The sequence below is a fragment of the Hypanus sabinus genome, chromosome X1, assembly GCF_030144855.1.
Source record: "Hypanus sabinus isolate sHypSab1 chromosome X1, sHypSab1.hap1, whole genome shotgun sequence".
In the NCBI taxonomy this organism is placed as follows: domain Eukaryota; kingdom Metazoa; phylum Chordata; class Chondrichthyes; order Myliobatiformes; family Dasyatidae; genus Hypanus; species Hypanus sabinus.
The window spans coordinates 35,544,109-35,557,217 of record NC_082738.1 but is presented as its reverse complement, the minus strand read 5'-3'; the positions used below and the strand labels follow the sequence as shown (position 1 = coordinate 35,557,217).

General features: G+C 44.5%; 1 protein-coding gene across 1 annotated transcript in view; it reads left to right on the top strand.

Annotated features, from left to right (window-relative positions):
* LOC132384476 (E3 ubiquitin-protein ligase MARCHF9-like) overlaps nucleotides 1-13,109 on the top strand; it is a 217,479-nt gene that overhangs the window by 76,866 nt on the left and 127,504 nt on the right. The window lies entirely within an intron of this gene.

Here is a 13,109-nt window from a genome sequence, read left to right as displayed (position 1 = left end):
CTCCCTTCCTGATCTGTTCTTCAGTGTCTCTCTTACTATTTGAGGGGTGTCTATAGAATACGCCCAATGGAATGATTGCTCCCTTCCTGATCTGTTCCACAGTGTCTCTGTTACTATTCGAGGTGTGTCTATAGAATATTCCCAATGGAATTATTGCTATCCTTCCCGATCTGTTCTTCAGTGTCTCTCTTACTATTTGAGGGGTGTCTATAGAATACGCCCAATGGAATGATTGCTCCCTTCCTGATCTGTTCCACAGTGTCTCTGTTACTATTCGAGGTGTGTCTGTAGAATACTCCCAATGGAATGATTGCTCCCTTCCCGATCTGTTCCTCAGTGTCTCTGTTACTATTCGAGGGGTTTCTATAGAATACTCCCAATGGAATGATTGCTCCGTTCCTGATCTTTTCCACAGTGTCTCTGTTACTATTCGAGGGGTATCTATGGAATATTCCCAATATAGTGATTGCTCCCTTCCCGATCTGTTCGTCAGTGTCTCTGTTATTATTCGAGTGGTGTCTATACAATACTCGCAACAGATTTATTGCTCCCTTCCCAATATGTTTCTCAGTGTCTCTGTTACTATTCGAGGGGTGTCTATAGAATACTCCCAATGGAATGATTGCTCCATTCCCGATCTGTTCCTCAGTGTCTCTGATAGTATTCGAGGGGTGTCTATAGAATACTCCAAAAGGAATGATTGCTCCGTTCCCGATCTGTTCCTCAGTGCCTCTCTTACTATTCGTGGGGTGTCTATGGAATATTCCAAATATAGTGATTGCTCCCTTCCCGATCTGTTCCACAGTGTCTCTGTTACAGTTTGATGTGTGTCTATAGAATACTCGCAACAGAGTGATTGCTCCCTTCCCGATCTGTTCCTCCGTGTCTCTGTTACTGTTCGATGTCTGTCTATAGAATACTCGCAACAGAGTGATTGCTCCCTTCCTGATCTCTTCTTCAGTGTCTCTCTTACTATTTGAGGGTTGCCTATAGAATACTCCCAATGGAATTATTGCTATCCTTCCCGATCTGTTCCTCAGTGTCTCTGTTACTATTCGAGGGGTGTCTATGGAATACTCCCAAACGAATGATTGCTCCGTTTCCGATCTGTTCCTCAGTTTCTCTCTTTCTATTCGAGGGTTGTCTATAGAATACTCGCAACAGAGTGATTGCTCCCTTCCTGATCTGTTCCTCAGTGTCTCTGTTACTATTCGAGGTGTGTCTATAGAATACTCGCAACAGAGTGATTGCTCCCTTCCCGATTTGTTCCTCCGTGTCTCTGTTACTGTTCGATGTCTGTCTATAGAATACTCGCAACAGAGTGATTGCTCCCTTCCTGATCTGTTCTTCAGTGTCTCTCTTACTATTCGAGGGGTGTCTATTGAATACTCCCAATGGAATGATTGCTCACTTCCCGATCTGTTCCACAGTGTCTCTGTTACTATTCGAGGGGTGTCTATAGAATACTCCCAAAGCAATGAATGCTCCCTTCCCGATCTGTTCCTCAGTGTCTCCCTTACTGTTCGAGTGTAGTCTATGGAATATTCCCAATATAGTGATTGCTCCCTTCCCGATCTGTTCCACAGTGTCTCTGTTACTATTCGAGGGGTGTCTATAGAATACTCCAAAAAGAATGATTGCTCCGTTCCCGATCTGTTCCTCAGTAGCTCTCTTACTATTCATGGGGTGTCTATGGAATATTCCCAATATAGTGATTGCGCCCTTCCCTATCTGTTCCTCAGTGTCTCTCTTAGTATTCGATGGGTGTCTATCGAATACTCCCAATGGAATGATTGCTAACCTTCCCGATCTGTTCCTCAGTGTCTCTGTTACTATTCGAGGGGTGACTATAGAATACTCCCAAAGGAATGATTGCTCCCTTCCCGATCTGTTCCACAGTGTCTCTGATAGTATTCGATGGGTTTCTATAGAATACACCCAATGGAATGATTGCTCACTTCCGGATCTGTTCCTCAGTGTCTCTGTTACTATTCGAGGGGTGTCTATAGAATACTCGCAACAGAGTGATTCCTCCCTTCCTGATCTGTTCCTCAGTGTCTCTGTTACTATTCGAGGTGTGTCTGTAGAATACTCCCAAACGAATGATTGCCCCGTTCCCGATCTGTTCCTCAGTGTCTCTCTTTCTATTCGAGGGTTGTCTATAGAATACTCCTAATGGAATGATTGCTATCCTTCCCGATCAGTTCCTCAGTGTCTCTGTTACTATTCGAGGGGTGTCTATAGAATACTCCCAAACGAATGATTGCTCCGTTCGCGATCTGTTCCTCAGTGTCTCTCTTTCTATTCGAGGGGTGTCTATAGAATACTCCCAATGGAATGATTGCTCCCTTCCCGATATTTTCCACAGTGTCTCAGTTACTATTCGAGGGGTGTCTATAGAATACTCGCAAAAGAGTGATTGCTCCCTTCCCGATCTGTTCCACGGTGTCTCTCTTTCTATTCGAGGGGTGTCAATTGAATACTCCCAATGGAATGATTGCTCCCTTCCCGATCTGTTCCACAGTGTCTCTGTTACTATTCGAGGGGTGTCTATAGAATACTCCCAATGGAATGATTGCTCCATTCCCGATCTGTTCCTCAGTGCCTCTCTTACTATTCGTGGGGTGTCTATGGAATATTCCAAATATAGTGATTGATCCCTTACCGATCTGTTCCACAGTGTCTCTGTTACTGTTCGATGGCTGTCTATAGAATACTCGCAACAGAGTGATAGCTCCCTTCCCGATCTGTTCCTCAGTGTCTCTGTTACTATTCGATGTGTGTCTATAGAATACTCGCAACAGAGTGATTGCTCCCTTCCCGATCTGTTCCTCCGTGTCTCTGTTACTGTTCGATGTCTGTCTATAGAATACTCGCAACAGAGTGATTGCTCCCTTCCTGATCTGTTCTTCAGTGTCTCTCTTACTATTTGAGGATTGTCTATAGAATACTCCCAAAGGAGTGATTGCTCCATTCCCGATCTGTTCCTCAGTGTCTCTGTTACTATCGAGGTGTGTCTATAGAATACTCCCAATGGAATTATTGCTATCCTTTCCGATCTGTTCCTCAGTGTCTCTGTTACTATTCGAGGCGTGTCTATGGAATACTCCCAAACGAATGATTGCTCCGTTCCCGATCTGTTCCTCAGTGTCTCTCTTTCTATTCGAGGGTTGTCTATAGAATACTCGCAACAGAGTGATTGCTCCCTTCCTGATCTGTTCCTCAGTGTCTCTGTTACTATTCGAGGTGTGTCTATAGAATATTCCCAATGGAATTATTGCTATCCTTCCCGATCTGTTCTTCAGTGTCTCTCTTACTATTTGAGGGGTGTCTATAGAATACGTCCAATGGAATGATTGCTCCCTTCCCGATCTGTTCTACAGTGACTCTATTACTGTTCGATAGCTGTCTATACAATACTCGCAAAAGGGTGATTGCTCCCTTCCGGATCTGTTCCACAGTGTCTCTGATAGTATTCGAGGGGTGTCTATAGAATACTCCAAAAGGAATGATTGCTCCGTTCCCGATCTGTTCCTCAGTGCCTCTGTTACTGTTCGATGTCTGTCTATAGAATACTCGCAACAGAGTGATTGCTCCCTTCCTGATCTGTTCTTCAGTGTCTCTCTTACTATTTGAGGGGTGTCTATAGAATACGCCCAATGGAATGATTGCTCCCTTCCTGATCTGTTCCACAGTGTCTCTGTTACTATTCGAGGTGTGTCTATAGAATATTCCCAATGGAATTATTGCTATCCTTCCCGATCTGTTCTTCAGTGTCTCTCTTACTATTTGAGGGGTGTCTATAGAATACGCCCAATGGAATGATTGCTCCCTTCCTGATCTGTTCCACAGTGTCTCTGTTACTATTCGAGGTGTGTCTGTAGAATACTCCCAATGGAATGATTGCTCCCTTCCCGATCTGTTCCTCAGTGTCTCTGTTACTATTCGAGGGGTTTCTATAGAATACTCCCAATGGAATGATTGCTCCGTTCCTGATCTTTTCCACAGTGTCTCTGTTACTATTCGAGGGGTATCTATGGAATATTCCCAATATAGTGATTGCTCCCTTCCCGATCTGTTCGTCAGTGTCTCTGTTATTATTCGAGTGGTGTCTATACAATACTCGCAACAGATTTATTGCTCCCTTCCCAATATGTTTCTCAGTGTCTCTGTTACTATTCGAGGGGTGTCTATAGAATACTCCCAATGGAATGATTGCTCCATTCCCGATCTGTTCCTCAGTGTCTCTGATAGTATTCGAGGGGTGTCTATAGAATACTCCAAAAGGAATGATTGCTCCGTTCCCGATCTGTTCCTCAGTGCCTCTCTTACTATTCGTGGGGTGTCTATGGAATATTCCAAATATAGTGATTGCTCCCTTCCCGATCTGTTCCACAGTGTCTCTGTTACAGTTTGATGTGTGTCTATAGAATACTCGCAACAGAGTGATTGCTCCCTTCCCGATCTGTTCCTCCGTGTCTCTGTTACTGTTCGATGTCTGTCTATAGAATACTCGCAACAGAGTGATTGCTCCCTTCCTGATCTCTTCTTCAGTGTCTCTCTTACTATTTGAGGGTTGCCTATAGAATACTCCCAATGGAATTATTGCTATCCTTCCCGATCTGTTCCTCAGTGTCTCTGTTACTATTCGAGGGGTGTCTATGGAATACTCCCAAACGAATGATTGCTCCGTTTCCGATCTGTTCCTCAGTTTCTCTCTTTCTATTCGAGGGTTGTCTATAGAATACTCGCAACAGAGTGATTGCTCCCTTCCTGATCTGTTCCTCAGTGTCTCTGTTACTATTCGAGGTGTGTCTATAGAATACTCGCAACAGAGTGATTGCTCCCTTCCCGATTTGTTCCTCCGTGTCTCTGTTACTGTTCGATGTCTGTCTATAGAATACTCGCAACAGAGTGATTGCTCCCTTCCTGATCTGTTCTTCAGTGTCTCTCTTACTATTCGAGGGGTGTCTATTGAATACTCCCAATGGAATGATTGCTCACTTCCCGATCTGTTCCACAGTGTCTCTGTTACTATTCGAGGGGTGTCTATAGAATACTCCCAAAGCAATGAATGCTCCCTTCCCGATCTGTTCCTCAGTGTCTCCCTTACTGTTCGAGTGTTGTCTATGGAATATTCCCAATATAGTGATTGCTCCCTTCCCGATCTGTTCCACAGTGTCTCTGTTACTATTCGAGGGGTGTCTATAGAATACTCCAAAAAGAATGATTGCTCCGTTCCCGATCTGTTCCTCAGTAGCTCTCTTACTATTCATGGGGTGTCTATGGAATATTCCAAATATAGTGATTGCTCCCTTCCCGATCTGTTCCACAGTGTCTCTGTTACTGTTCGATGGCTGTCTATACAATACTCGCAAAAGGGTGATTGCTCCCTTCCTGATCTGTTCCACAGTGTCTCTGATAGTATTCGAGGGGTGTCTATAGAATACTCCAAAAGGAATGATTGCTCCGTTCCCGATCTGTTCCTCAGTGCCTCTCTTACTATTCGTGGGGTGTCTATGGAATATTCCAAATATAGTGATTGCTCCCTTCCCGATCTGTTCCACAGTGTCTCTGTTACAGTTCGATGTGTGTCTATAGAATACTCGCAACAGAGTGATTGCTCCCTTCCCGATCTGTTCCTCCGTGTCTCTGTTACTGTTCGATGTCTGTCTATAGAATACTCGCAACAGAGTGATTGCTCCCTTCCTGATCTCTTCTTCAGTGTCTCTCTTACTATTTGAGGGTTGCCTATAGAATACTCCCAATGGAATGATTGCTCCATTCCCGATCAGTTCCTCAGTGTCTCTGTTACTATTCGAGGTGTGTCTATAGAATACTCCCAATGGAATTATTGCTATCCTTCCCGATCTGTTCCTCAGTGTCTCTGTTACTATTCGAGGGGTGTCTATGGAATACTCCCAAACGAATGATTGCTCCGTTTCCGATCTGTTCCTCAGTTTCTCTCTTTCTATTCGAGGGTTGTCTATAGAATACTCGCAACAGAGTGATTGCTCCCTTCCTGATCTGTTCCTCAGTGTCTCTGTTACTATTCGAGGTGTGTCTATAGAATACTCGCAACAGAGTGATTGCTCCCTTCCCGATTTGTTCCTCCGTGTCTCTGTTACTGTTCGATGTCTGTCTATAGAATACTCGCAACAGAGTGATTGCTCCCTTCCTGATCTGTTCTTCAGTGTCTCTCTTACTATTCGAGGGGTGTCTATTGAATACTCCCAATGGAATGATTGCTCACTTCCCGATCTGTTCCACAGTGTCTCTGTTACTATTCGAGGGGTTTCTATAGAATACTCCCAAAGCAATGAATGCTCCCTTCCCGATCTGTTCCTCAGTGTCTCCCTTACTGTTCGAGTGTTGTCTATGGAATATTCCCAATATAGTGATTGCTCCCTTCCCGATCTGTTCCACAGTGTCTCTGTTACTATTCGAGGGGTGTCTATAGAATACTCCAAAAGGAATGATTGCTCCGTTCCCGATCTGTTCCTCAGTGCCTCTCTTACTATTCATGGGGTGTCTATGGAATATTCCAAATATAGTGATTGCTCCCTTCCCGATCTGTTCCACAGTGTCTCTGTTACTGTTCGATGGCTGTCTATACAATACTCGCAAAAGGGTGATTGCTCCCTTCCGGATCTGTTCCTCAGTGTCTCTGTTACTGTTTGATGGCTGTCTATAGAATTCTCGCAACAGAGTGATTGCTCCCTTCCTGATCTGTTCCTCACTGTCTGTCTTACTATTCGAGGGGTGTCAATTGAATACTCCCAATGGAATGATTGCTCCCTTCCTGATCTTTTCTGCAGTGTCTCTGTTACTATTCGAGGGGTGTCTATGGAATATTCCCAATATAGTGATTGCGCCCTTCCCTATCTGTTCCTCAGTGTCTCTCTTACTATTCGATGGGTGTCTATCGAATACTCCCAATGGAATGATTGCTAACCTTCCCGATCTGTTCCTCAGTGTCTCTGTTACTATTCGAGGGGTGACTATAGAATACTCCCAAAGGAATGATTGCTCCCTTCCCGATCTGTTCCACAGTGTCTCTGATAGTATTCGAGGGGTTTCTATAGAATACACCCAATGGAATGATTGCTCACTTCCGGATCTGTTCCTCAGTGTCTCTGTTACTATTCGAGGGGTGTCTATAGAATACTCGCAACAGAGTGATTCCTCCCTTCCTGATCTGGTCCACAGTGTCTCTGATAGTATTCGAGGGGTGTCTATAGAATTCTCCCAATGGAATGATTGCTCACTTCCGGATCTGTTCCTCAGTGTCTCTGTTACTATTCGAGGGGTGTCTATAGAATACGCCCAATGGAATGATTGCTCCCTTCCTGATCTGTTCCACAGTGTCTCTGTTACTATTCGAGGGGTGTCAATTGAATACTCCCAATGGAATGATTGCTCCCTTCACGATCTGTTCCTCAGTGTCTCTGTTACTATTCGAGGGGTTTCTATAGAATACTCCCAATGGAATGATTGCTCCGTTCCTGATCTTTTCCACAGTGTCTCTGTTACTATTCGAGGGGTGTCTATGGAATATTCCCAATATAGTGATTGCTCCCTTCCCGATCTGTTCGTCAGTGTCTCTGTTATTATTCAAATGGTGTCTATACAATACTCGCAACAGATTTATTGCTCCCTTCCCAATATGTTTCTCAGTGTCTCTGTTACTATTCGAGGGGTGTCTATAGAATACTCCCAATGGAATGATTGCTCCATTCCCGATCTGTTCCTCAGTGTCTCTGTTACTATTCGAGGGGTGTCCATAAAATACTCCCAATGGAGTGATTGCTCCCTTCCTGATCTGTTCCACAGTGTCTCTGATAGTATTCGAGGGGTGTCTATAGAATACTCCAAAAGGAATGATTGCTCCGTTCCCGATCTGTTCCTCAGTGCCTCTCTTCCTATTCGTGGGGTGTCTATGGAATATTCCAAATATAGTGATTGCTCCCTTCCCGATCTGTTCCACAGTGTCTCTGTTGCAGTTCGATGGCTGTCTATAGAATACTCGCAACAGAGTGATTGCTCCCTTCCCGATCTGTTCCTCAGTGTCTCTGTTACTATTCGATGTGTGTCTATAGAATACTCGCAACAGAGTGATTGCTCCCTTCCCGATCTGTTCCTCCGTGTCTCTGTTACTGTTCGATGTCTGTCTATAGAATACTCGCAACAGAGTGATTGCTCCCTTCCTGATCTGTTCTTCAGTGTCTCTCTTACTATTTGAGGGAGGTCTATAGAATACTCCCAATGGAATGATTGCTCCATTCCCGATCAGTTCCTCAGTGTCTCTGTTACTATTCGAGGGGTGTCTATGCAATACTCCCAAACGAATGATTGCTCCGTTTCCGATCTGTTCCTCAGTTTCTCTCTTTCTATTCGAGGGTTGTCTATAGAATACTCGCAACAGAGTGATTGCTCCCTTCCTGATCTGTTCCTCAGTGTCTCTCTTACTATTCGAGGGGTGTCTATTGAATACTCCCAATGGAATGATTGCTCACTTCCCGATCTGTTCCACAGTGTCTCTGTTACTATTCGAGGGGTGTCTATAGAATACTCCCAAAGCAATGAATGCTCCCTTCCCGATGTGTTCCTCAGTGTCTCCCTTACTGTTCGAGTGTTGTCTATGGAATATTCCCAATATAGTGATTGCTCCCTTCCCGATCTGTTCCACAGTGTCTCTGTTACTATTCGAGGGGTGTCTATAGAATACTCCAAAAGGAATTATTGCTCCGTTCCCGGTCTGTTCCTCAGTGCCTCTCTTACTATTCATGGGGTGTCTATGGAATATTCCAAATATAGTGATTGCTCCCTTCCCGATCTGTTCCACAGTGTCTCTGTTACTGTTCGATGGCTGTCTATACAATACTCGCAAAAGGGTGATTGCTCCCTTCCGGATCTGTTCCTCAGTGTCTCTGTTACTGTTTGATGGCTGTCTATAGAATTCTCGCAACAGAGTGATTGCTCCCTTCCTGATCTGTTCCTCACTGTCTGTCTTACTATTCGAGGGGTGTCAATTGAATACTCCCAATGGAATGATTGCTCCCTTCCTGATCTTTTCTGCAGTGTCTCTGTTACTATTCGAGGGGTGTCTATGGAATATTCCCAATATAGTGATTGTGCCCTTCCCTATCTGTTCCTCAGTGTCTCTCTTACTATTCGATGGGTGTCTATCGAATACTCCCAATGGAATGATTGCTAACCTTCCCGATCTGTTCCTCAGTGTCTCTGTTACTATTCGAGGGGTGACTATAGAATACTCCCAAAGGAATGATTGCTCCCTTCCCGATCTGTTCCACAGTGTCTCTGATAGTATTCGAGGGGTTTCTATAGAATACACCCAATGGAATGATTGCTCACTTCCGGATCTGTTCCTCAGTGTCTCTGTTACTATTCGAGGGGTGTCTATAGAATACTCGCAACAGAGTGATTCCTCCCTTCCTGATCTGTTCCACAGTGTCTCTGATAGTATTCGAGGGGTGTCTATAGAATACTCCCAATGGAATTATTGCTATCCTTCCCGATCTGTTCTTCAGTGTCTCTCTTACTATTTGAGGGGTGTCTATAGAATACGCCCAATGGAATGATTGCTCCCTTCCTGATCTGTTCCACAGTGTCTCTGTTACTATTCGAGGGGTGTCAATTGAATACTCCCAATGGAATGATTGCTCCCTTCCCGATCTGTTCCTCAGTGTCTCTGTTACTATTCGAGGGGTTTCTATAGAATACTCCCAATGGAATGATTGCTCCGTTCCTGATCTTTTCCACAGTGTCTCTGTTACTATTCGAGGGGTGTCTATGGAATATTCCCAATATAGTGATTGCTCCCTTCCCGATCTGTTCGTCAGTGTCTCTGTTATTATTCGAATGGTGTCTATACAATACTCGCAACAGATTTATTGCTCCCTTCCCAATATGTTTCTCAGTGTCTCTGTTACTATTCGAGGGGTGTCTATAGAATACTCCCAATGGAATGATTGCTCCATTCCCGATCTGTTCCTCAGTGTCTCTGTTACTATTCGAGGGGTGTCCATAAAATACTCCCAATGGAGTGATTGCTCCCTTCCTGATCTGTTCCACAGTGTCTCTGATAGTATTCGAGGGGTGTCTATAGAATACTCCAAAAGGAATGATTGCTCCGTTCCCCATCTGTTCCTCAGTGCCTCTCTTCCTATTCGTGGGGTGTCTATGGAATATTCCAAATATAGTGATTGCTCCCTTCCCGATCTGTTCCACAGTGTCTCTGTTGCAGTTCGATGGCTGTCTATAGAATACTCGCAACAGAGTGATTGCTCCCTTCCCGATCTGTTCCTCAGTGTCTCTGTTACTATTCGATGTGTGTCTATAGAATACTCGCAACAGAGTGATTGCTCCCTTCCCGATCTGTTCCTCCGTGTCTCTGTTACTGTTCGATGTCTGTCTATAGAATACTCGCAACAGAGTGATTGCTCCCTTCCTGATCTGTTCTTCAGTGTCTCTCTTACTATTTGAGGGAGGTCTATAGAATACTCCCAATGGAATGATTGCTCCATTCCCGATCAGTTCCTCAGTGTCTCTGTTACTATTCGAGGGGTGTCTATGCAATACTCCCAAACGAATCATTGCTCCGTTTCCGATCTGTTCCTCAGTTTCTCTCTTTCTATTCGAGGGTTGTCTATAGAATACTCGCAACAGAGTGATTGCTCCCTTCCTGATCTGTTCCTCAGTGTCTCTCTTACTATTCGAGGGGTGTCTATTGAATACTCCCAATGGAATGATTGCTCACTTCCCGATCTGTTCCACAGTGTCTCTGTTACTATTCGAGGGGTGTCTATAGAATACTCCCAAAGCAATGAATGCTCCCTTCCCGATGTGTTCCTCAGTGTCTCCCTTACTGTTCGAGTGTTGTCTATGGAATATTCCCAATATAGTGATTGCTCCCTTCCCGATCTGTTCCACAGTGTCTCTGTTACTATTCGAGGGGTGTCTATAGAATACTCCAAAAGGAATTATTGCTCCGTTCCCGGTCTGTTCCTCAGTGCCTCTCTTACTATTCATGGGGTGTCTATGGAATATTCCAAATATAGTGATTGCTCCCTTCCCGATCTGTTCCACAGTGTCTCTGTTACTGTTCGATGGCTGTCTATACAATACTCGCAAAAGGGTGATTGCTCCCTTCCGGATCTGTTCCTCAGTGTCTCTGTTACTGTTTGATGGCTGTCTATAGAATTCTCGCAACAGAGTGATTGCTCCCTTCCTGATCTGTTCCTCACTGTCTGTCTTACTATTCGAGGGGTGTCAATTGAATACTCCCAATGGAATGATTGCTCCCTTCCTGATCTTTTCTGCAGTGTCTCTGTTACTATTCGAGGGGTGTCTATGGAATATTCCCAATATAGTGATTGTGCCCTTCCCTATCTGTTCCTCAGTGTCTCTCTTACTATTCGATGGGTGTCTATCGAATACTCCCAATGGAATGATTGCTAACCTTCCCGATCTGTTCCTCAGTGTCTCTGTTACTATTCGAGGGGTGACTATAGAATACTCCCAAAGGAATGATTGCTCCCTTCCCGATCTGTTCCACAGTGTCTCTGATAGTATTCGAGGGGTTTCTATAGAATACACCCAATGGAATGATTGCTCACTTCCGGATCTGTTCCTCAGTGTCTCTGTTACTATTCGAGGGGTGTCTATAGAATACTCGCAACAGAGTGATTCCTCCCTTCCTGATCTGTTCCACAGTGTCTCTGATAGTATTCGAGGGGTGTCTATAGAATACTCCCAATGGAATTATTGCTATCCTTCCCGATCTGTTCTTCAGTGTCTCTCTTACTATTTGAGGGGTGTCTATAGAATACGCCCAATGGAATGATTGCTCCCTTCCTGATCTGTTCCACAGTGTCTCTGTTACTATTCGAGGGGTGTCAATTGAATACTCCCAATGGAATGATTGCTCCCTTCCCGATCTGTTCCTCAGTGTCTCTGTTACTATTCGAGGGGTTTCTATAGAATACTCCCAATGGAATGATTGCTCCGTTCCTGATCTTTTCCACAGTGTCTCTGTTACTATTCGAGGGGTGTCTATGGAATATTCCCAATATAGTGATTGCTCCCTTCCCGATCTGTTCGTCAGTGTCTCTGTTATTATTCGAATGGTGTCTATACAATACTCGCAACAGATTTATTGCTCCCTTCCCAATATGTTTCTCAGTGTCTCTGTTACTATTCGAGGGGTGTCTATAGAATACTCCCAATGGAATGATTGCTCCATTCCCGATCTGTTCCTCAGTGTCTCTGTTACTATTCGAGGGGTGTCCATAAAATACTCCCAATGGAGTGATTGCTCCCTTCCTGATCTGTTCCACAGTGTCTCTGATAGTATTCGAGGGGTGTCTATAGAATACTCCAAAAGGAATGATTGCTCCGTTCCCGATCTGTTCCTCAGTGCCTCTCTTCCTATTCGTGGGGTGTCTATGGAATATTCCAAATATAGTGATTGCTCCCTTCCCGATCTGTTCCACAGTGTCTCTGTTGCAGTTCGATGGCTGTCTATAGAATACTCGCAACAGAGTGATTGCTCCCTTCCCGATCTGTTCCTCAGTGTCTCTGTTACTATTCGATGTGTGTCTATAGAATACTCGCAACAGAGTGATTGCTCCCTTCCCGATCTGTTCCTCCGTGTCTCTGTTACTGTTCGATGTCTGTCTATAGAATACTCGCAACAGAGTGATTGCTCCCTTCCTGATCTGTTCTTCAGTGTCTCTCTTACTATTTGAGGGAGGTCTATAGAATACTCCCAATGGAATGATTGCTCCATTCCCGATCAGTTCCTCAGTGTCTCTGTTACTATTCGAGGGGTGTCTATGCAATACTCCCAAACGAATGATTGCTCCGTTTCCGATCTGTTCCTCAGTTTCTCTCTTTCTATTCGAGGGTTGTCTATAGAATACTCGCAACAGAGTGATTGCTCCCTTCCTGATCTGTTCCTCAGTGTCTCTCTTACTATTCGAGGGGTGTCTATTGAATACTCCCAATGGAATGATTGCTCACTTCCCGATCTGTTCCACAGTGTCTCTGTTACTATTCGAGGGGTGTCTATAGAATACTCCCAAAGC